General features: G+C 35.4%; 1 protein-coding gene across 6 annotated transcripts in view; it reads right to left on the minus strand.

Moving 5' to 3' along the window:
• Nucleotides 1–26,074, minus strand: part of LRRC4C (leucine rich repeat containing 4C) — a 1,603,893-nt gene that overhangs the window by 1,005,071 nt on the left and 572,748 nt on the right. The gene's annotated exons all lie outside the window — the stretch shown is intronic.

Raw genomic sequence — 26,074 nt, forward strand, 5'->3', positions numbered from 1 at the left:
ATAAATTAATTCATTCTTTCCCAGCTTCTCTGAGTTCACTCAATTTTTTCTCAGGTGATATGATTTCTAAGCCTTTCACAAATGTCACCCTGGAATCACTCCAGATTTCCTCTAATTCTTTAAAATATTATGCCTATAATTGCACTCAATATTCTGGGTGTGTGGTTTAATCAATGCAGAGAAGAATAAGACAACAACTTCCTACAACGTGTAAACTCTTTTCCTGCTAATCATGCCAGAGTTTTGCAGTCACTTCACACTGTGTACTCATATTAAGTTTGAGATCAACTTAACACCCCATAACATTGTTTCAGTGAACTATTGCCACAGCATGTCTTTTCTCTCCTATACTTACGCAATTGATTTTTGAAGCCTAAATGCCTATCACTGGTTTCTGCACAGTTTCACATAGAAACAACCCGCTGGTTTCTTTTGGTGAATACAATTTTATCTTTACAAGAATTCAAGATAATTATGATGATGAGAAACATCTTATCAAAAATGGTAAGTTACAATTCTTTACATTCAGAGAGTGCTTGAACACATGCTATTTTACTTTCTACCCATCAGATAGAGAAGTTAGGTATTATTAGCATCAATTTAGAAATGAAGAGACTGAGGCATCAGGCATAGTAGAATTTGATATCCACATGTCTCGTAAGTGGAACGCCATGATTAAAACCCCATCTTCTGCCACCAATCCAAACTTCTATCATATCCCAAGTACTTTTCAGTAAAAAATATAAGCCAGGGTCTTTAAGTCCAAGAATTCTGTTACGAATGTTCCATTCAGCAGTGCCAGTGGACTAGGGAACTGTCTTTTCTTCGTTCTACAGCACTTGGTAATTCACTATAAACTTAGCCAAAGCCAGGCATACAGGCCTAGAAGCAAAAATTCCTATATAGCAAACTCTTCTGCTCTCAGATTCTACACTGCTTCTTTTAAAATGCTTTTTAAAAACTTAATTTTCTATCTATAAACATAGACAGTCATTAACATGAATGCTAATTGTTCTATTTTAGAAGTGATTATTTATGAGTAAAAATGTCATTTCTATGTTAAAATAAAAAAAAATATTTCCTCTATTTATTATTTCTTTCACTCAGCCTGACAATTTTCAAGAATATGGGAAGCAAAAGTTGGAAGACATCTATACACTTGTATCAAGTCCATTCTTTAGGAGCCAGAGTGGGCTTTTTCCCTAAGCCTTTTGAAAGAGAGATGGAAATAAATATATGATGACTTTAAAATAATAATCAAAGAATTACAGAGGCTAGAGAGTCAGCATCCCAGGGCTGGGATACCCGACCCCATCAGGGATATGAGAAGATAATATTTCTGTGGACACCAGTTATCGGTTTGAGAGTGAGAGGCTACTGTATATATGTTTTCAGCCAGAATGTTTGAAGCATCAGGGTATTTGAAGATGATTCTCAAGGACACAGGGAAAGCAACTATTATATAGCCCCACCCAGAATTGTTCCAGAGTAATCAAAATTAACAAAGGTCTATCTGCGGAGTAAGCAAGACCATCTGTCTCCAGACATGGCCATTAGGATCTGAAGTGACAACCAGAAAGACCAGATATATTTTCTGATGATTATCTCTATAAAATTATTGACAAAAGCCCATGTTGAGTCATGAAATAAAAATAATTAACATTTAAAGACATAAGGCAATCCTCAAAAAATTCACATTGTCCAAAAAATTCTTTCATTTAATAAAACCAGGTGGTAATCAATAAACTCATTAGTAATGAGATTTTCCAACTTTAGCTTCTGGCATAAAAATATGCCTATTTTTGTCTGAAACAACACTAAGTATTATTATGTATCATTAACAAATAAACTAAATTTGTATGTTTTTTAATGATAAGCAAGTGATTTTCAAACATATTTTTGCATTATTATAATTATCATACAAAAACATAGATTGAAAAAAAGCCACTTTATTTTGCAATGTCGCTCATCAAGGTAGTCTATTTACCCAACTGTATTTTGCATTTTTTCTCATCAAGGTAGATTTTGTTCATCCACAGTTGAAACTGGTATGGCTTCATGAGTTGCTTTAGACCAGCAGAGTGTGGTAGACATGATATTATATGAGGGAACAGTTCAACCCACAGCAAGGACATTCTTTGTTGAAGTGGGAAGTTAACTATGAAAACTACTATTGAAAACTGAAAGAAAGGATGGTTATAAAATAATTGAAAAGACCATTACATACAGTAACTTGAATAATAGAAAATATGCCAAATGAATTTGTATATATGGATATGGAGATTTCAAATAACATTGAAAATGTGATTTGCCTTTTGTGAGCTATGTAAGGGGCAGGTATAAAAGCAAAGAGAAGACTTTAGAGAAAATGCATTCAATTGAAAGTAGAAAGTAGAGAAACTAATAAAATAACCAAGTACTACTTAATTAGTAATTTTAAAAATGGCTAATGCATGTGGGGCTTAATACCCAGGTGATGGGTTGATAGGTGCAGCAAACCACCATGATACACATTTAACAAACCTGCAGGCCCTGCACATGTATCCCAGAAATTTAAATTAAATTAAATTTTTTAAAAATTGTCATTTTTTTAGTCTTTCCACCCTTCTATTTTTTTTTAATAAAAAAAAGCTTCAGGATAAAGATTAATTGGAAAATAAGATTGTAAAACTTCTTGTAAGACCTAAGTAAGATTTAAGGTGGTACCTAGTAAAACTTTTTTGTAGTTCACTAGTCTCCTGATCAAGAAGGGTTGCAATAGGGATCCTCATTCACATCTGGACCTAAAGCAAATTATAAGGCTTCAGACATCAAGATTGGTGACATGTTTGGATCAGATATATGGGGTCTCATCAGAAAGTCAAAATGTTTTGCATGCTGTAGAGAAAGGACTCAATGGACGCAGAAGGTGGCCAGCGGCATATTGTTATAGTACTAACTCCAAAAGAACCATACTTCCTAGTATTTAAGCTATTAGGTAGCCCTTCCAACACTGATTCTGGCCTTACTTTGGCCCATAGGGCATCAACAAACATGAAACAAGCAGAAATTCTAAAAGTGCTGATATATTGAGGCTTGATTCTTTGAAATGTGGCTTCTACCAGGTGAAGAAGCCAGTGATGAAGGAATATGTGGAGAGACAGCCTTTCTGGACAATCCAGCTGAGGTACCTATTATGCGAGCAACGCCACTGTACAACATGAGCCTCAAATGAGCCTCCAGATGAATGTAATTCCATGAGAAAGTTAAGGTGACACCAGCAAAAAAGTCAATCCAACCTACAGAATTATGAGAATTAAACTAATTGTTACTTTAAGCCACTATGTTTTGAGATAGTTTGTCATGCAACAATAGATTACTTCTATATAAGGTAAATCCAATGTAGTATTTTGCATTCCATCTAATACACTTTGAACTTTCAAATTAAAGCATTGAGTAAATACAAAATTTCAATTAAAATTTCTCTGAGACAGTATTTTTTCTGTATACATTTTAATTGCATGTACCACACTTTGCTAATAATTCTTATATTTATATTCAAGTTTCTTTATAAATCAAATATACTGCCAGGCCAGCAAAGCTCATCTGAATAAATTTTCTTTGAGAAAAAGACTAGAGTTTTGTTTTTTTTTTAATTTTAGTATTGAATAGTGAATGTTCATCCTCAAGTATTAAGACCAAATTCAAACTCCTTACTTCTTTTCCTCTTTCTCTTCTTCTTTTAAATGCCCATCTGCTGAAGAAATCTATTTGACACAGCCAAACGAAAGAATATGGAAGTATTATGTTATAATTCATAGTTAAAATAAAGTCTGCATTTGATTTTCTTTTCTTTTTTCTTTGTTTTTGCTTTTGGTACTCTGAAATGGGCATAAGATGACATGAGGAAATTAATATTATTACATAGTGTAGTAGATATTATTATTCACCAAAATATATTTTTCTCTATCCCTATAAAGTCAAAAATAATATACCTCCACATATCTATTATATGTGGCCTTGAGACTATTTCTAGGCCATGAAATGGAACAGAAGTTTCCTTTGTTATTGTGGGGCCAGAGTGTTTAATTGCTGTGCTTGAGTCTTCAGTGCTCTATTCAACATAAACATTGCTATGTTGAGATAGTGCTATTATTGAACGATGGAGCTTTTATCAGCTAGTATTCCAGAGTGAAGACCACATGGAGTAGAGGCTCATAACAAGACAGACGTGCATTGTGAACAAGAAATAATCCTTTATCTTTAACCTACTGGGATTTGGGGATGTTTGTTATTATGGCACTACCTAATCTATCCTGCCTCCTACATACTACCACTGCTTAGCAAGCCAAGGTTCCACTATTGGCTGGCCCTGAATCTCTTACCCTTCCTCTTTAATTCTTCTATCAAAAATGTGCTCTATGTAGGTCCTCTAATTGGTAGATTGCACTATTCACATCACTGTTTATTATGATAGCTAAAAGGGAAGGCCCATATTTTCTTGGCTACGTTTTTGGGAAACCAAATAATTAGAAGACTATAATGAGTATCATTCAGGCCTTCAATTCGAATTTCCCTGGGACATGAGGTTGTTATTATAGATGAGTTGAATAATTCCTTCACAATGGAAGTGGAGAATCTGTCATACCTCCAAAAGAAAAAATCATTTCTATTTGCAGTTCTAAACTTGTCTAGTAGTGAAAAGGAAATGATTGAGCTTGGTAATATGATAAATAGATTTTAATGCCTGAATTAAACTGACTGTTCATTTTTAACCACACAAGACTGTAAGCTATGTGAAAAGAGATCCATATACTGCTCAAAGAGATATGACAGTGCTTGCTACATAGTAGGTGCTGAATAAAGTTGTTAAGGCAATAAATAATATTCTATTCTAAAGTACACTTTTCTTGAACAAATCACAACTTTCATGACAAGTGGGAATGCTGACCAATAAGTAATGCATTTTGGAGACCAAATACTTAAGATTGTTTAATTCATTTACCACAAATTAGTTCATGTGACCTCCTCACACTCCTAATGAGTATTCCTTATTAATAAGTAATCTAATGCTCTGAATTATTCTATAATTGTCTCAAAAGTCAACAAATTAACCATTGGCAGGTCATTTATTTTCTAATTCCCAGATTAAAACATTTTTTAGGCCACTGTTTCCCAAGCACTTGTCTTTTGGTACCATTTTCACTACTGTGAAAAAGTTACATACTGTGAGGATATAACTTCATACATCTATCTGTACTATTATTTAGTGAGTATATATTTGATTACCACACTTGTTTAACTTGAACTTAAACGAGTGTTTATATCACTACAATAATTAGAAAATGAATACAATTTGCTATATATAAAAGGTAACTATAAAAATGAATTCAATTAAAGCAAATAATTAAACTCTTGACAGATATTGCCTGACAAATGCTCTGAGGTGGCGGACCATTCTCTTTTAATATAAAAAGAAGTTAGGAAACAAAAGACATGTGAACACCAAACTGGGATTTTCTCCTTGATATAATCAGATAAAATGAAATAGAATTAAAAAAGAAAACTTTTTTATAATTAGGTCTCTTGTTCTTAAGTGTTATTTAAAATTAAATTTATTTATATTCTCCGTACCAACTGCGAAGTGCATGTTTGGCAATTTGTAAATGTTCTCTGGGCTACTAAGCTTCCCAAACCCCATATATTGGTGGAAGTATATGTTACTTTTTCCTCTATTTTTTAATACTATGCTTTCTCCTAAATACACATATACAGATATTTATGTATATAGCCAGCTCAATTTCTCTACATTATTTTAGAAAAACACTTTTTCAGCACACCTACCTTTGTTCACACAATACTAAAGAAGTTTGTCTTAATGTTAGAGTTAGTGCCTATTTTGTTTATTTGTAATTTACTAATAGAATGTTTTTTTCAAGTTAAAATTCAAATGGAGTCTTCAATAGTAATTTTATCTGCCTCAATGGATTATTTTTCCTAAGACCTCTGCCATTAATAAAATCACCTTTTCAAATTCTAATTTTTATTTTATTCATAATTTCCAACGCAGATTTCTTGCTTCCCGTTTGTGACCACAGACTAGCTTCTTAGCTCCTCGAAGACTCTGATGATTATTTTTAACTAATTATCTAAGGTCACCATTAACATCTTAGTTGTTACAGGTTAGAGACCCTTTTCTCCCCACATGTGTTTAACTAATTGCTCCTACATGAACTCTCAACTTCCTTTACTTCTGTGAGGTTGGGATCACTTGGCTTTAACTCTATATGATTACATCTTTCCTCTTATGGCTTCATGTAGCACTTCTCTGCAAATAAATACCAACCACCAAGCTCCAGATTCTGTTTAGTTATTTACTGTCCATAGGAGACTAGATCCTCTTGACTGAGAAGAGAGAATAGGATGTGTAACTCAAACTCTCTATTTGACAGACACAAAGTCAAACTTGACTTTCTGTGCCTCCTTACTGTTCATTCCTCATGTATTTCTCTCCTTTCTTTCCTGTTATTCTTGTTGTCACTTTCATCTGTACAGTATTTTATTCCTAAAATCTTGGTTATCACCTCCTTGGCACTACATTTAAGCAATTGCTAATTCCTATGTTCTACCTTAAAAGTATCCATTTCTGTCCTCATTCTGAGTGTCAATAATGCAGTTTTTTATATTACTTGTCTTATTCTATCAAAAAATCTTTACTATTCTTCTCTCTTCTAGTCTATTTTAATTCATCTTGAGCAAGACTGACAGCTTGTTGATGTCATTTTAGAAGGACACATCTGGTTATGTTACTTCTCTGCCTCAAATCATACAATATCTTGCAAACATCCCAAAATAAAGTTAAAACTTCTTAGTCTGGAATTCAAGTCCTTATATCATCCAGACATTTACTGTATTAAACCTCAACTATGAAATGTTTTTTACTTTTCATCTTTGATTGATCAATTAAAATTAGGTGGATTTAAATGACATAATTTCTAAAAATTTTGATTCAAGAAAAAAATGCATAAATATACATTCATTTGCCAATTGTTTCATAGAAAGCTTAGGCCATTTTTTAAAGTATGAATTTACCAGCTGCATCAATCACATATTTTTCACAATATTAGAGTAAGTTCTTAGAAACATTTTTGAAGCAATTTATGTGTACAATTCTTCTATATTTACAAATTTGTTCCTCCACACTTTTATAATTATCTCTCCTCCAACCAATAATTATGCCATAATTCGCATGGAGTTCATCTATGCTGTGTGTTTTCCATGCACTAAATTTGCATTTATAGAAGAGAAAAATCTTTTTTTTGCAGGTATATTTCTTTGCCTATATGCTTTCAATTGCTATATATTTACAATAACAGGAAACATTAGTATAAATTGTTTTAGAAACAAAAGCAAATTATTTTAGTTAACCATACAACAAATTCGTAGAGGCAGAAATGCACAAACATTGGATCAAGTGGTGCAGCAGCCCGAGTTTAGTATGTCATAAGCATCAGAAATTGTGCCTTACAGAAAGCAAAGATTTTTGAGCAACTTGAAAAATTGTGCCTTACAGAAAGCAGGTTTTTCAGCAACTCACAATTGCTTAAAGGAGATATGCCGAAATTTCTATTTTCCATTATAATGATAGTTCTAACCTTTACTTCTGTCTTCTCTCCATTCATCCCATTCAAATGTACAACTACTTTAAACATATGTATTCATCTTAAATTCTAACTCAAATCTCAATTTTTATGTTCAGTTTCTGGATGTCCCTATCTGAAATACTTTTCCTATTTAAACTACAATAACATTTTTATACATGCATTTTGTATGATATTTTGACTTTGAATTATAGTTATGACCGTGTATATTTTGTTTGTTATATGTGCTTGAAATATCAGTGTTGTTTCTGATTCACTTTGTTATTGTCAGAAGCATTTGAACCAGAGTGACCACATCTTGAATAGGTACTGAGTAAAATAAGGCTGAGACCTACAGGGCTGCATTCCCAGGAGGTTAGGCATTCTTAGTCAAGGGATGAGATAGAAGATTGGCACAAGAAACAAGTCACAAAGACCCTGCTGTTGAAACAGGATGAGGGAAAGAAGCTAAAACTTACCAAGACCAAGATGGCAATAAAAGTTACCTCTGTTCATCCTCACTGTTCATTATACACTAATTATAATGCATTAGACTGTTAAAAGACACACCCATCATCACCATGACATCTTACAAATGCCATGACAACATCCAGAAGTTACCCTATGTGGTCTAAAAAGGGGAAGAACTCTCAGTTCTGGAAAACTCATGAATAATCCAACCCTTGTTTAGTGTATAATCAAGAAATAACTGTAAATATACTCAGTTGAGCAGACTGTGCCACTGCTCTGGCTATGGAGTAGGCATTCTTTTGTTCCTTTACTTTCTTAATAAAGTTGTTTTCACTTTACTCTACGGGCTTGCCCCAAATTCTTTCTTTTGTGAGGTCCAAAAACCGTCTTGGAGTCTGGATCAGACCCTTTTCCAGTAACAATATCTTTCACAGAATTTAGCATGAAGAAAGTAAAATGAGTGGTGTTATAATAACATCTCCAGGCTAGTTCTTTGTGGATGCTGAGTTTTGGAGAAAAAGGGAAAAATGGTAGAACTTATACAGAATATTATTAACAAATGTGGGTAGTTTGACCATAGATATTCATTCATCAGATAGTTGGTGAGTATATTTAAGATGAAAACTTTTTAAATGTATTTTTAAAACTTTTAAGTTATTAAATACAAGTTGCGGAAACAGACAACATTTATAGAAATGATGATATATCCTAATTGAAGAAATATTATGCAGTTACTTAAGATGATGCTTGCAGAGTATTTTGTATAAGAGAAAAAAATTCTGATAATGACAAGTGAAATAAAAAGCAAGATACCAAACTAAAACTATGGTTTAAGCATATTACTAAACCTTAACGGAAAAATGCTGGAAATTAAAACACAAATGTTAAGCAATTGTGGGTGGTTTGTTTCCTTCATTGTTTGTTTTGTTCAAATTTTCTACTATGAACATTTTTATTTTTCTGATAATAATGAAATAAATTGTGTCTTATTGCTTTTAAAGAAAGTTGCTCAATTTCCATTAATTGAATTAATCTTCTTTTATTAAGCAATTACTCTATTAATAGCTATTGACAGTTACCAAAAAGGACAATGTGGGCAGAACCATGGTGCAAATCACTGTTCTGTTGTTATCCCCAGGAATACAAATGAAGAAGTAATGATATATTTTCAAAGTAAAAGGTGCTTGACTTTCAATTTCTAATCCAAAGATAATATCAACAAGGGAAAAGCTAAATATGTGATCGAGATCACAATTTTTAATGTCCTACCTCAGAAGATAACAATAATGTCTTTTTCCCTTTAGGTAGCGAGGGCCTGAAATACTTTTTAGATATCTGCTATTTAATCTGGCAGAGTCTCTGGGAGATAAGAAAGGAACTAAACACACACAAGAGCAAAGACCATAGCTTTTCATCTCTTAGATGTGACCCGGGCCAAAGAATGTGAAGGTTTCCGAAGATTAAGGCCATCTCCATGGCACTAGGCTAATATACCCTCTGGGCGGCCTCATCCATTGTAACACTACTCTTTCAAAGTTCAGGGCTAACCATAGGGGATGGTGGGGAAAGTGATCTCCAAAGAGAGTAGAAAATACTTAGGAGGAGAGCAAACAGATAAAGGACCAACATTAATAGCACCATCATTATGGCTAGAAGTTTCTTGATTTTCTTGAAAAATATTCAGTTTCCTTGAATGTGTATCTGTTAGTTATAAACTACATATAAAATCCTAATCCCCACCGCCCCCGCCAACCAACAGAATAGATACCCTCTTGGCCAAGGGGATCCCAGAGAAACCTTAAAAACTGAGTTTTCAGTCATAGTGGGAATGGAGGTCGGACAAACCTCATTATACTCCCTCCACTTTAGAGTTTAGGAGCAACAACTTCCCAGCATTGATGTTAAAATAGAGACTCTAAGACAGAACAGACTCTTTGTGACAATAAAGTACCAAATTGGAAACAAGATCTAAGGCCATGCAAAGCAAGAATTAGGTCACCCTTGCCCACCATCAATCATGCTACATAGCATCCTTATCTTACCTTAAAGCATTCTTTTCTGCAGATTCCAAATTTTAGACAGAACCATACTCCTTTAAACAACTGCAAATAAAAGAATCTATGAATCCACCTATAACCTGTAAGCCCCTGCTTCAAGATAGTCTGCTGAACCTATGTATACCTTCCAAGTATTGATTTATATCTTTGCCTGTAACTCCTGCCTTCCTGAAGTATATAAATCCACACTGTAATTCAACTGCCTTGGGACCACTTACTCAAGGTTTCTTGGGTTTGTGTTTTCACTGGACCAGAGTCAACTATATTGGCTCAGAATAAATTGCTTTATTTATTTATTTACTTATTTACTTATTTTGAGGTGGGGTCTCACTGTGTCACCCAGACTGAAGGCTGTGGTACAATCATAGCTCACTGCAGCTTTGAAACCCTAGGCTCAAGCAATCCTCCCACCTAAGCCTCCTGAGTAGCTGGGACTACAGGAGCACACCATTACAACCCGATAATGTATTTATTTCTTTATTTTTGTAGAGACAGACTCTCTCTGTGCTGAACAAGCTGGTCTCAAACTGCTAGCCTCAAGCAATTCTACCACCTCAGCCTCCCAACATGTCAGGCACAGTGGCACACTCTGGGATTACAGGCATGTGCCACTGTGCCTGGCAGAATAAACTTCTTTAAAATATAACCACTAACATAGTAGTCATCCTAGGAATCTCCTCATTGTATGGTCAATAACTTTCCAGGTTAATTTCTCTTAAAAGGTAGAATATTTCCTAGGGCTGCTGTAACAAAGCACCACAGACTGGCTTAAAACATCAGAGATGTATTGTCTCATACCTCTGGAGGCTAGAAGTTCAAAATCGAGGTGTTGGCAGGGCTATGCTCCTACCCAAACCTCTAGAGGAGGATCCTCTTTTTATAAAAGACCAGCCACTGGATGAAGTGCCCACTCTAATCCACTGTAACCTCATTTTAACTTAATTAATTACATGTCCAATGACTTCATTTCAAAATAAAGGCATATTCTGAAGAAGTGAAGGTTAGGACATCAACATATCATTTAGGGTGGATACAATTCAACTAATAACAGGTGGGTAAAAAGAAAGATCCCCCACCCAAACAACAAAAACAAAATGAATGAACACCATGAACACCCCAAGCCATTTGTTTTAGTAATACAACTATCATTATTTGAAAGCAGAGGACATAAGGATAAAACTGTCTCATGAAAGTCAATAAACTACTGTCTCATTGAGAGACATCATGAAAAATGGTTCTGCCATCACACATACACATACACACACACACACACACACAGGCCTGACTAAAATCACAGTCCATGGCTCCTTAACATCGACACATGGCCATAAGGGTTGTGAGCATAAATTTCTTCATCTCTGTATGACAGAAAAGAAAATTTTTTCTCCTTTCAATCTGCTAAAAATCTCTCTAATTTTGCAAAGTTTTGGCTGTGTTCCATTTCTGCCTAGACAAGCTTGTCTTTCAGGCTTCAGCAATCAAGAATGGGGGAGGGGCAAAACAATAAAAAACAGACGTGCTAGACAAAGAAAGTGAAATTTAGGAGCTAGGGAAGGAGAGAGAGAGAAGGTAGAGTTAAAAAGACAGGCATTTGGGAGTATCTGAAGTATGTGGTAAAATGGGAATGAAAACATGGCAATAACAAATGGAATAAACAGTTGTTTCATTAATGAGTTTGACATATACAAAGTAAGAACTTGAATCTTTACATCCCTTGGACTTTCTAGGAAGTTATTTCAATCTCAGTGATCAGTGATACCACACTATTGATCCACATAGGCTACATATACATTAATGTTGTATGTAAAATTGGGATAATGTTACTATGCCGAGTGATGCCAAGAAGAAGATAAGATTACCCAATAAACCCTTTAAGTGGTGTCTGACATATAATAAATGCTCAATAAAAGTGACAACACTTATGCCTTCCTTCTACCTTACTGCTCACTGAATGCTTATAATTACTGTGTAATGGAATAATACCAATAGAATGCTAATTGCCCAGAGACATTTAGTGACTCTTAACACTCCAGAGATAGGACCATTTTTATATTAAAAAAATCAAATAGCACTCTGGCTAACATATCAAGCTGACATCCAGGAGAATTAGATCTGGTTCCATGAGTGCATGCCCTTTGCACCAGTTACAATTGTAACCCTTATTGGACATCTACACAATAGGCATTTATTGAGTATATACTGTGTGTTCATCCATCCAGCCATTCATCCATCAATCTAGCCATTCATCCATTCGTCATTTATTCAAAAAAACACTTTCAGAGTGCCTGCATATGTCAGGCAGTGGTCTAGGAAGTGGATATACAATGAAGAACAACACACGCTTTCCCTACTTTTATGGAGTTACATTCTAGTGTTGGGAACCAATAAGACTAAACATAAGGAAATAACATGATTTCTGGTTTTCTGGCTTCTGTGGCAAACACTGGAAATAAAATCTTACGCATGTAGGGGGCAGGAAGTATGGGTATAAAGGTGTTATAGAGTGGTTCCAGGCAAAGGAAACAACATGTGAAAAGGATCAGAGGTAAAACTCATGGTGCATTTCTGGACTGCAACTCAGTTTATATTGTATAGATGAACAAAAGAGATGGGGAAATGCTGGAAATACAACTAGAGGGATAAAGAATACAACAGTTTCCAGGACACATTAAATCATACATCAAGAATGCATGACTGTATCCTAAGACAAAGAGGTACAATTGAAAGATGTTAAGTTGGGCACTTAAGCACTGTGGTTCATTGATATCTTTCCGACAGCAGTTATTCAAATTTAGAGACTAAATGAAAAGATAACTAATTTGAGGATCTTGGCCTAGAGTCCTTTCCCACCCTGGCTTCTGGCTTCAGGTGCACCTCTTTCCATGTCTATGCACATCTCGTTAGACTCGAGTTGCCTTTCTGATTTCTGATTTTGAATACTTCCATTTTTCCTCTCCTTCCCACTACCAAACTGTCAACTCAGCTCAGTTATCGAGCCAAGAATTTGCACTTAGCCACTGCCTATAAGGAATTGTTGCCTCCAACTCCTTCTGCCACATGGAAAAGCCTTAACTTTAAGTGTGATATTGCCTACATAAATTTTGTGTCACCATTTTGGTAAAAGTGTTTGGTTTTAACTGGCTTAAAAGTGCCCTTTAGGCTGGGTGTGGCGACTCACCCTTCTAATCCCAGCACTTTAGGAGGCGAGGCAGGTGAATTACTTGAAGCCAGGAGTTACAGACCAGCCTGGCCAACATGGCGAAACCCTGACCCTAGTAAAAATACAAAAATTAGCCAGGTATGGTGGCGTGTCCCTGTAGTCCCAGCTACTTGGGACACTGAGGCACAAGAATTGCTTGAACCCAGGAGGTTGCAGTGAGCTGAGATCATGCCACTGCACCCCAGCCTGGGTGACAGTGCAAGACTCAGTCTCCAAAAAAGAAAAAAAGAAAAACAAGTGCCCTTTAGAGGAATCAGGCACGAACACATTCATAGACCATCACAGATCAAATCCCTCCCTTAAAAGATTCTATACCCAGGATGGATAAGGAGGAATAACAGTGTCTTTATGTGAGATTAATGTGACACTATTATTATGTATTTTGGGGAAATGGTAATATTTTATATCATATGATCATCATTTCTATCAATAGCATGGTATGAAAACCGTTTTCTCTATGATAATGCATATGCTTATAAAGTATTTTCATTATCTTAGAATATTCTCTTGGGCCATGGAGTAGCTGAAAAGAATGATCTTCCCATCATCAATGACATAAGTGGTAACATGTTAGTGGGTAGACACTTTGAGATTTAAATTAACCACAACCAAAATATATAATCAGATCTCTTTAGATAAAAAGTGATTTATAAAACATGTGGAGAAAAAAATTTAAATAAAACAAACAAGGTATCCTTCAGCTATTTTGTCATTTTTGTTAGCTTTCAAACATTTCTCCAAAAGTGTGAATATATTTTGAGGAAATATTTTATGTTTCAAGGAGGAGCTTTACTCTAAAAATATCCGCCCATTGATCTGAAGCAGAAATTATGGCAAAAATTTTAATAGAAGTGGAAGGATCTGGCTTTTGGACCCAGGTGGGAGGTAAGAAAGAAGGGCTAGATGATATACTAGTTGTTCTCCTTTCCTTCAGTTACCATGGGCATGCCAACTGGGAGATGGTTGTATACAATTAAATAGCTAATCAAATAAAGGTATATCACTGGTGCTCTAGGAAGGTCTTGCATCATTTTCACTCATTCACTTATTCATGTATTCACTCACTTACCTCACTGTTGCATATTTTGTGAGTTGAAAGAACTACTACTAGTTTGCATTTGGAGCAATCAGATCCATACGCTAGACACTAGCCTATGCTGACATCTCTTGAGCCTTATAACAATTGCTGTGAATAAAGGTATACTTTCAGATGACCAGTCAAGTTTCAGTGTCATAGGACATTTGGATACAGGTAATGCAATTGCTTCCAGAACCTATGGTTGTGGGACACCACTGGAAAAAACAAGATTGGTGAATGGTCAGGAGAGTCACTGCAGGTTATAATCAGTGTGGTCTCTAGTACACTAGACAGGGGACAGAAGGTAACACATGAAGAGGACTAATTCAATGACACCATTGACACTCCCTGGAGAAGGACATTTTGATAGGAGGGTGAACTCATATCATAAAAGAATGGGAAACTCTGCATCATTTGGTATAAATATTGAAAGAGAAGTTAGTTAAAAAGGACATGAAAATGATATCTAAGTTTCATAATGTCCTGGTAAACAAAATATTTATAGGCCGATCTCTAGAAGTCACTTAAAGAGACCTCCATAAAATCTAAATTGTGAATATCCAATTGTACCAGATGTCAGCTTTTATGATTGTTTCAATTTTCCTCACTAAATAGATATTCTGAAAACCCATTGGGAACAGATGCATTTCAATAAGTTCCACTGGGCTCCAAACACCAGCACTTTTAATCTATAAAATAATTACTACACAAAAAGAATATTATCATTGTAAGAATACTATTTCCCAAGGGAGAACTCGAGATTTCTTTAAACTTTCTTTAAAATTAAAACAAAGGACATCTTTAGAGAGAACTTTTAAAACCTAAGAATACCTAGCCCCCAATAAAAGCCATGTTATGTGTAACTGAGCCTTCTTCTGATTATGTTTGGAAGCTATTTGGGACTAATTTGTTTGTTAGGTTTTGTTTTGTTTTACAAAAAATATGGAACAGCTGCATTTATTATTTTAAAAAGCAGATATGGTTAAAAGCCATATATAAAGTGCTTCTTTCTTATCTAGTTGAATACTTAATATAGTATTTTAAAACTAAGGATAAAATAATTACATAAACAAGATTTTATAGTTGGAATAAACTCTTTTCAGTTAAGAATAACAACCAATGGGAACAACAGTCACAGAGCTAGAAATAATTTATAGTAAGGGACTTATATACAATGTCTATTTTGTCAATCAAGCTATGCCTTTCTTCATATGATATACTTGCTCAGATCTGTAACCAAAGCATGTCATTTGATCTTTCAGTGATAATATTTTAGAATCTTCTGACTCCAGTTGCAAAGGTCTATACCATAATTGGCTATGAGCAAAATGGAAGGCTGGAGATCTATGTATGGCAATAATATTAAAGAGACTATTGAAAACGGGCAATGAACGATGGTGGTAAATGGCAAGTGAGAAAGCGTAAATTTAGGAGAAAACTAGAATAGACCTCAAAAACTGGATTTTGATCAATAGGTTATCCAAGCACCAAAAAGTCCATTAAACTTCTAGAATCAGGGAATTTAACCAGCACAATCCTCAAGTTCATCCAGGAAATGCTGTGGGTCAGAGTGAAGCCTTAGGTTAATACTTTTCAATTTTTTTAAAGCAGTTGGATCCCTTTCTTTAAATGAAATTTTAGTCAGAAGCTCTGTATGTCAAACACTTAAAGCAAATCTGCTCTTCTTGGAGCAGGGTAGGGATACTGCTAGCCTCCTTCCCTTTGGGCTGTGTGGGAGACAGTGTGGTGGTCTTTGATCGGGGCACTGTGGCTGAAGGAAGCATAGTTTGAATTGCCTTGCTCTAAGAAAACACTTTCTGACCTCTGCGATTTGACGCTCCAGGTGTGTAAGATAGCCCTTTGGCCATATTTCTGATCTCATGATTTTCATGATGTTTTAGCAGAGTGAAAATAGTCCCGGTTTCAAAACAAAATGGAATTTGAATGTTTGCACTGTGATGCCAGGCATATTGTTTAACCTTTCTGACTTTGAGCTTCTTCATCCGTAAGATGGCAGAAACTTATTACCCTCACTTAATGAAGACTAATTAAGATGATGTATGTAGTAGATGACAATGTTGAAATTTACCCAACCCTGCTATCCTAGAAAACAATGAAGGTTAGGAAATCCCCCAACTCCCATCATTTCATGTTTCTGGAAATGCCTGGCTGCACAGACCCACCCTTCTCCATATGAGTTAGGAAAGATTCAAGGGTGCCTCTTTGTTTCCTTATGACAAGGTCAGGCACGGACCCTTGGGATTCCCATGTTTTGCTTCACAAATGATTAGCTGAACTGTTTTACTCCTACTGATCCCTCAGAACCAAATGCATATTAAGCAAACTTTGGTTAAGATTCTCCTCCTTCCCCAAGGTCCCTGAACTTTTACCTACACTCAGCCTGAGTCAGCACACAATCTTTCCTCAACAACCTCTACCGAAATAGAGAATAGGCCCATTGCAGGGTAAAACGTTCTCTGATCTACTGTGCAATCAGGTCACCATCACCTGTTCACCTCATTCATTTATGCACTTCCCCACATCGGGTTCTTCCCAGCCTTATTTGCTACTTTCTATAAAAGAAAAGCTCCTTTCTGCATAACAGATAGTTGCATATCTCATGGTCAGAAAGTTTCTCCTTATTGCCAGAAATTATCCTCTCCCCTAGTTTAATAATTACTTTCATATCCTAGAAATAATCTCTTGAGTGAAGTCTCTTTTTACATAAGTAAAAATTTGTGTTTTATCTGACACAGATTATATTACTAAGAAATTAAATAAGCAGGAAGATGGACAAGTGGTATAGTTTTTCATTTGCTGTCTTCCGGGGGATAGAAAAATCCTGGAAATAATACATATTTTTACCTTTTATACAATGGGAGTAAGAAGAGGGAATGTTTCCAGAATTATATCTATGATATTTGCCTTTCTAAAAGTAGATCTAGTAGTGTCATGATTGAATCATTGGTTATCAATAACAGCAGCTAAATGCAACTTCAAAGCAAAAAGTTTTCTGCAAAAGGTAAAGCATTATATAAATGCTGATTGAGATGGCACAGTCAGAAAGTGTTTTCCTAGAACCAGGTTTTTAAAATTATTCTTCTTTCAGCCCCAATGCTCCCAGTCTCCGAATCACCACCACCACACAAAGTTTCCAGTGCAGCCAAGAGGGAAGGCTGCTAGCAACACCTCTGACCTGCTCCCAGCAGAGCCACTCTACCTTATCTGTTTGACACATAGAGCCCTGACTAAAATTTCTCTTAAAAAAAAATCCAACTGCTCATTAAAAAGTTTGAAAAGTATTAACTGAAACCTCTAATTGCTTATATCAATTAGTAAAATAACACCAATTTTAATTTAATTATACATGCCTGATAATAGTTTGGCTGTATGTCCCCACCCAAATCTCACCTTGAATTGTAATAACCCCCATGAGTCAAGGGCAGGACCAGTGGAGATAATTGAATCATGGGAGCGGTTTCTTCCATGCTCTTCTTATGATAGTAAGTGAGTCTCATGAGATCTGATGATTTTATAAGCATCTGGCATTTCCCCTGCTGGCATTCATTCTCTCTCCTGCCACCCTGTGAAGAGGTGCCTTCCGCCATGATTGTAAGTTTCCTAAGGACTCCTCAGCCCTGAGGAAATGTGAGTCAATTGAAACTGTTTTCTTTATAAATTAACCAATCTTGGGTATGTCTTCATAGCAGCATGAGAATGGACTAATACAATCCTCACATATGCTATTGGTGAGTGAACTCACAAGTCATAATTTAGGTACAATATGAGGTTAAATGCTGGTTATAAAAAATTAGTCTGTGTATTAATATCAATACAAATCATCCCATAAAATGATACAGTTAAAAAAAAAAGACTCACAAAAGATAAAAGTATTCAATCACAAATTGTAGACTTCAAATTATTTACTGGTATATCTATAGGACTAATGAGCTAATTTTTTATTACAATTACAAAAGTCCCAAACTAGCTCATTCTTATTTCTTGCCATTATATATATATAACAGGTATTAGCAGGCCTTACCTGCTGTCAGTTAATTAATAGGTTTTCAGCTGTCGCTAAGGCATAGTAGATTCTTTCATTTACTCATTCATCTGCTCCCTCTGCTAGACATTAGGAATAGAAAGGTCATGGGGCATAGATGACCTCTACCTTCAGGGAGCTTACAGTTCAGAACACAGCAGTGCTCAAACTTTATAGTAGCATCACTTGAAAGTTCTGTTAAAACCAGATTGCTGAGACTAACTCTCAGAAATTTTGATTCACTAGGTCTGGAATGAGGCTCAAGAATCTGCTTTTATAACAAGTACCCAAGTGATGCTTACCTGCTGGCTCGGGGATTGCACTTTAGGAACTACTGATTTAATGGTTACTAGGGATGTGGTGCTCCTGTAAACATGTAAATTGTATATTTGCTAGAACGGGACAGAGATTTCCCACTCTTTGGAATGAAATTACAATATGCAATTGAGTGCTTTGGGAGTACTCATACAGACTAATTGCAGAAAGACTGATGTTATTGATGGGCATTCATGTTAAACTCTAGATTACCTCTGATAACAAAAAAAGGCTCCCAAATAAAAATCAATGAAAGTGCTCTATGTTTTGATGCAAAAGAGAGACATTAAAATTCAATTTAGAGAACTGAAGTTGTTTTTGTGTTAAAATCATGTGCTTGTCAAAGTGCAGAGCTACTATGGTAATTACTTACACAAATATAGTTTAACAAAAACAAGTATTTCCCCATTTATAGTGCAGAAAAACAGTGTTCGTGTCATTCTTTTCAGAGACCGAGAAATGCATGCTGATTATTGGTAGAATAACAAAGTAGAGTTTTTCCATAAGGATAATTTATATATGTGTGTTATAGAAAATTCTAGATTCAATCCTGTCTATTTCCTCTCCTAGCCTTTTTATTTTGGTGGTGGAGTAGAGGAGCTGGAGTAAAAACTCTACGATAAAGAAATAAAGAAGGGTATCCTTCTATGGAAAGTGCCATGATAATCTCTCTGAAGCAATGCAGAATACAACAAGTTTCAGTGACTCCAGTATTGAAATTTGACAAAAATATGATAAAAGTGAAGCAAAACTCAAAAAAAAAATGAATGCATGTCATCTTTGGACAATATGAATACATTCTTTTTAAAAAATAAATTTTCCAGAACTAAGAAAGAATTTCAATTAAAGGATCAGGAAAGGTACCTACTTTGTACTAATAGTGTTAATGTGACTTTAAATCATTTTGGGAATAAGGCATAGTCTGATAAATAAATAAACAAAGAAAAACAAAAGAAAGGCTCCTACTTTCAAATGCAAAGGTTTTTCAGTGTTTCAATGAATCCAACCAAAATTAACATAGGTTGAGAACACTAACAGCTGTGCCTGCAGTGACGTTCTTGGTCCTGAAGATGAGGGACAGGTCCACCAAAAAGCTGGGACATTTGTCATATAAAATATCTAATCCAAAAGGAAACTCCAAAAATAAAGACATTTGAACAATGGTTCTCGATCCTAGCTACAATAACCCGGAAAACATTCAAACAATTCATTTCATCCTTAGTCTGAATCCCATCCCAGATTAAGAAAATCATATTTTGGGGGCATGGGGCCATCATAATTCCTTAAAAACTTTCCAAATGTTTCAAATGAGCAGCTAAAATTGAAAAGAAAAACACTAATTGAGAGGCAAGGCTGTTTTTTGTACTTGACTTGCAAGTGTATCCTCTGTTTATTCTAGCATATTCCTGGTTAAAGTCAGCTTCCACACATAGTTTTAAACATTGTCAAAAGAATTAGTAAATTGTTTGAAACCTGTTTTGAGTTCAAAGACTGTACTTTCTGAAGTCTTTGAGAATTAGAAAACTAAAAAGATGCCACGTGCTCAATTTCACTTGCAATAATCACTATTTCTAAACCAAAGGATGGCCAGGGACATTTTTGCTCTATCACCTCACCCATTATCTTATCGAAGCACAAGGGAAGGTGGAAGTGATGTTGAACAAAAGTGAATGAAACCATAAACCAGGGCAGCTCAAGATGGAGTATAATGTTCAAACTGCTCTGGTACAGCTTTCAGCTGGGAATAAAATGTCTGCACGCAAGGGTACAGAGTGATTGCTTCCAAGGTAGCTCCAAAGCAGTGAATGACCATTGAAATGTGATTCAACAGAGGAAAGAACACTCCAGACATCAGTTTAGAATACAAGGAAATAAAGCACAATGGAAAGTAAAGTTGATTCCTGATATTTTTTTCCTGAATAGAACCAGCTTGAAGCTGTAAGATAAAATATTCCAGTTTGTTTGCCAAAAAACATACAAACATGTACACAGTCAAATATCTATCCCTACATCCCATGGATAGCCAATATTATGAATTTGTTGCTTATCTCTCAAGGCTTTTCAACACATATATATATATGCATTCAGATGCTTTAATGCATGCTCGTTGTATACATATGGGGTTTTATGATACATATTAATGCATACTCTTTCATTCAACCTATACATGGCCATCTTTTCATATTTATTCCCGTAATGCCACTTCAACTCTTTCAAAGCTATATTACATTTAATTGTATGGAAGGATCATTATTTAGTTACTCAATTACCCATTGCTGCACACTTAAAGAATTTCTAATTCTTTGCACTTAAATTATATGCACTTGTCTTATTTTCTCTGGATAATTTCCTGGCTGTAGAATTGCTGTGATTTTTAAAGAATGCACATATTAAGTTTTCCTAATATGAAACTAGTACATTCCAGTGTTTTGAAGGCTAAGACTAGATGCGGATTGCCTAGTTTCAAAATCTGCCTCTGCTGTTTGCAAAGTGAGCAAGTTATTTAGCAAGCTAGAGTCACAATTTCTTCTTTGGTAAAATAGAGATAATAACATTGTCCACATAATGTTGTATGAGACCTTAAGGAAAAATAAACATACGTAATACATTGAGAAAAGCATATAATCACAGCAAGACCTCAGTACATGTTAACATTTAAAGTTCTATTATAGCTTTTTCTATTATAGCTTTTGCTAGATGATTCTCTAGAAGATTTGCATAAACTTATACACTTTTGTCAATTTTTGGCTTTGGCACACTTTTAAACCTTTGACCCATCTGAAGGGTGAAAATTAATACCATAATACTATTTTCATTTGAGTTTATTAGTGAAGCTGAACATTTCTTATTTATTATGTTTTTTAAACTACTCATAATTAATAATTGAGTTTATTCTTTTCTTGCCTCTATCACAAAGTTGTTACATTCTATTTCAAGAATTGGCAAACTACAGGCTATGGTCAAAATTGTGCCTGCTGCCTGTTTTTATAAATAAGGTTTTATTGAAACACAGCCCATGCACATTTATTTATATATTGCCTATGGCTGCTTTTATGCTACAGCGGCAGAGTTGAATAGTTCCCACAGAGGCTGTAGAGCCCACAAAGCCTAAAATATATACTCTACAACACTTTGTCAGATAAATTTGTTGACCCTGCCATATAGTAATTATTCATGTACATAACGGCCTTCCTTTCTAGACTGTCCATTTGAATATAAATACAGTGCCAGTACATTGCATGCCTCTTACCTAGCACAGTCCTTGGTACTGAGTTGGTGTTTATAGAGCATTTTCATGTGACACTTCTCTTTCACTACAGACCATAACATTCAGAAAATTTCAGTGACCTAGAAACACCTGCAGATATAATACTTTCCACGGTGATTTTGTGAGTTTTCTTATCTTTTTTTGCTGTAAAAATTCTACTTATCCTTCAAGGCTAAAATCAAATAACACATTAGAGAATATTTAGCGTTCTCTAAATATATACCTTTCATAAACAAATGAACCAAAATACTTCCTTCACCATACGCTAAAAAACTTCAGGAAAACCAACATTACAGAATTATAACTTTATACTACAATTAAGATAGATGAGTCTGTTCTTCTTAAAAGAGTGTAACCTGTTCTAGATCACAAATTCTATTTTGCATTTCTTTATACACACCCATCATCCAGCAAAGGGTGGCCTTGAATTAAATATTCATTAAATGAATGAATGAAGAATGTAATCATTGTTAGTCTTAGCCTGGGTCATTTAACTTTTCTCTGCATTAATTTGACCACCAAACATAATATCTCCCCATCATCTCTCAAGGTTAAGAGCTTCGTCAGTCCACTCTGGAGTCAGGTGCTTAATTGACTGAACTGTCTGTGGATGACGCAGGTTCATTCCCTCTCATTGCAGGCAACATATTGCTCTAAACACTACTGAGCATTTCCTTGACTATATTTAGAATTCCTTTTTAACAAGGTGTCTGCTACTATAGAGAAAAACAATGAACTCAGTAATCCTACCATTCTTTGATTCTTTACATTGTTTAGAAAAGCAAAAGAAGGATGCAGTTAATAACCTGATCACAGCATTCCCTCAGCTCATTCACTTAACAAATATCTAATTAGGACCTGATCTGAAACAAGCAATGTGCTAAGTCTTGGAATACCCTTCTTCCTCCCACCCGCCACAAAAGAAAAATTTGTCCTTCTGAAGTGGAGGAGCCAGACATGAAAACAGATTTATTTTTCCAAGTGATGTAATTAAGAGTGCTCTCTTCAGGGGGAAATAAAACAAATAAAAAAATACATAGCCAGGCATTACATGCCAATCCACTAACAAGTTGTTCTCTCTGGGGATATTCTTCTTATTAGTGGAATGAAATTCCAAAAGACAACTCCACTGAATGTATGAAAATTTCTATGAAAACTTAAACACATGAAAAATTCTGGGTTCAGGGTTGAAACAGATTAGTCATATTGAAGATTGGATGATTCTATCCAAACTCTTAAATACTTTATTTTGTTTTACAGATCATGAATGATTCCAGTTTTTAAAAAATCACCTAATAATTGTCCTAATGGAAATATACTTGCATTTTTAGAAAGTAGTGAGTATTATTTTTCTGGTGTTCCTCATCTTCTGGTTACATCTGTTTTTGTTGTTAAACCAAGATATATTCTCTTTTTGCTATTCCATAAATGATGCCCTTCTGAGTTGAGTGTTAACTATGACTTCCAGAGCACACAGATCTCTCACAGGAGCTCACACTAGGTAAAACACCCTTAGTAGTTTCATGAATGTCTGCAACTGCATAAAAAACACAGGCTATTCATCTGCTATTCCTGTTCATCAATGCCAGTGCTTATCACCTGGGTGAGGAAGTAACCTGTACACCAAACCCCCATGACATACAATTTACCTGTATAATAAACCTGCACATGTACTCCCCAACCTAAAATAAAAGTTAAATAAAAATTGTGCTTGGTACATCAACCTACTCTATGTTTCACTGCTTTTCTTCCTTAGTCTGGGAAAGAAGTAGAGAAATAAAGCCTTTAGATGCCAGAGACATGACCTTTCAAGCTAATATAATTTTTATTGACAAATTATAATTGTATACATTTATGGGGTGCAACATGATATTTTAATATATGTATGCAATGTGAGAGACATGATATTGATAGATTTTTTCACTACTTAAACCTAAACATCATGGCTTTGTACTATTACAACTTCAGACACAACAAACAAATACTCAAAGAGCTTTAATCAGACATTTATCAAAGAAGATATGCAGATAGCAAATAAAGCCATAAAAAGTTGCTCAAGGTCAGGAGTGGTGGCTCGGCTTGTGTCTGTAATCCCAATACTTTGGGAGGCTGAGGCAGGAGGATTGTTTGATCCGGGAGTCCAAGACCAGCCTTGGCAATATAGTGAGGCCCTGTCTTTACAAAAATAAAAATAAAAATTAGCTGGGCGTGGTGGCACATGCCTGTATTCTCAGGTACTTGGGAGGCTGAGGCAGGAGGCTAAAGCATGAGAATATTTTTTTTTTCTTTTTTTTGAGACAGAGTCTCACTTTGTTGCCCAGGCTGGAATGCAGTGACGCCATCTCGGCTCACTGTAACCTCCGCCTCCTGGGTCCAAACAATCCTGCCTCAGCCTCCCAAGTAGTTGGGACTACAGGTGCGTGCCACCATGCCTGGCTAACTTTTTGTATTTTTAGTAGAGACGGGGTTTCACCATGTTAGCAAGGATGATCTCGATCTCCTGATCTTGTGATCTGCCTGCCTCAGACTCCCAAAGTGCTGGGATTACAGGAGCAGGAGAAATTCTTGAGCCCTAGTGGTTGAGACTGCAGTGAGCCATGATCACAACACTGTACTGTAGCCTGGGCAACAGAGCAAGGCCTTATCTAAATAAGTAAATTAAGAAATAAAAATAAAAGATGCTCAAGATTATTTGTCATTGGATAAATAAAAATTGAATAAAATACCCAACTTGATTTTGAGGGGTGGAGGGTGAGGTATGGAGTTAATCTTCAATAGCCAGAAAAATCTATGGCACAGTTCTAGAGAATTGTATGCAAAGGTGAAGACAGAAATTATCTTAATGGTTTTAGCTTACTTGTGAACTAAACACCATGGGTAAACTACACGGGAAACAACTAGGGGACTCAGTCCCAGACTAGCTCTCTGGCCTGGAACTGGTATAGCACAGCATTTAGGAGCCCATCAAGTTGGTGTTTGGATTCTATTCACATCACATACAAGCAGATGATCTTGGCTGAGATTTCCTCATCTCTGAATTGGGAAAAATGGCATTTACCTGATAGGGTTGTTGTAGGAATAAATGAAAAATTCTATGTAAAATCCTGAGCCCAGTATCTGGCATACAATGATAATTACGTTAGCTATTATTATTAACCAAGAAGTTACCGAATCATAGTACCAGCTAAATCTGCATCCCTCCTTGGCATGGCTGGCCCAGGTCCTGGGCCTATATCAAAGGAATACATGGCCAATTGTCTCAAGTGGTCAAGAAATCTACCATTATTGGACACAGCAGAACTACTTCAGATGAAATGTTTTCCTTGCTAGCTGGTGAGCAGAATTTATTTTTTCAGAAAAAAACAAAAAAGGATCATTTTTAAACTCAATCTTGACTATAATATGCTTTTAGTGCCTTAGTCAATAAAAATTAAAGTGAGATAATTGAAGGGTAGAGAAGGGAATTAAAATGAAGGGCTGAACAGAAGTGATATTGCTTCAGTATAGCATTGGGAAAGGCAAAACTGGCTCCAATTTAAGTAATCTTTAGGTGGAGGGACCTACCTGCCTTCCTGGGCACAGATAGGATAGATGAAGAAGGGGGAACAGTGTAGTTTTGTTAGATTTGTCCTTACTCTGCATGGGGTTTCCTTAGAGGGAGCTAGAGCTCTATAACCTTGAGTGCTTGGTACATGAAGGTGCAAATACTGGAAGAGGAGGGAGTAGTCAGCAAACAGGAGTTAAGAGTAGTTGGAAAAGCATCTATTTAATTTAGCTAAAATAAGGTCATTTGAAAATTTCCATCAAAATCATAAAATTTGCTGTTTCTCTGTGTCATCTTTTCAACTAAGAAGATACTCATTTGTAGGCTTCTTTTCAAAAAATGCTACCTTTAAATCATCCTGGAAAAAATACATTTATCTGCATAGTTCTCAAAAGTCAGGAGTTGAATATTTCCTAATTGAAGATACAGCCCTTAAATGTATCATTCCCTTAGATAAAAT

Source organism: Gorilla gorilla, chromosome 9 (genome assembly GCF_029281585.2).
Source record: "Gorilla gorilla gorilla isolate KB3781 chromosome 9, NHGRI_mGorGor1-v2.1_pri, whole genome shotgun sequence".
Lineage (NCBI taxonomy): Eukaryota > Metazoa > Chordata > Mammalia > Primates > Hominidae > Gorilla > Gorilla gorilla.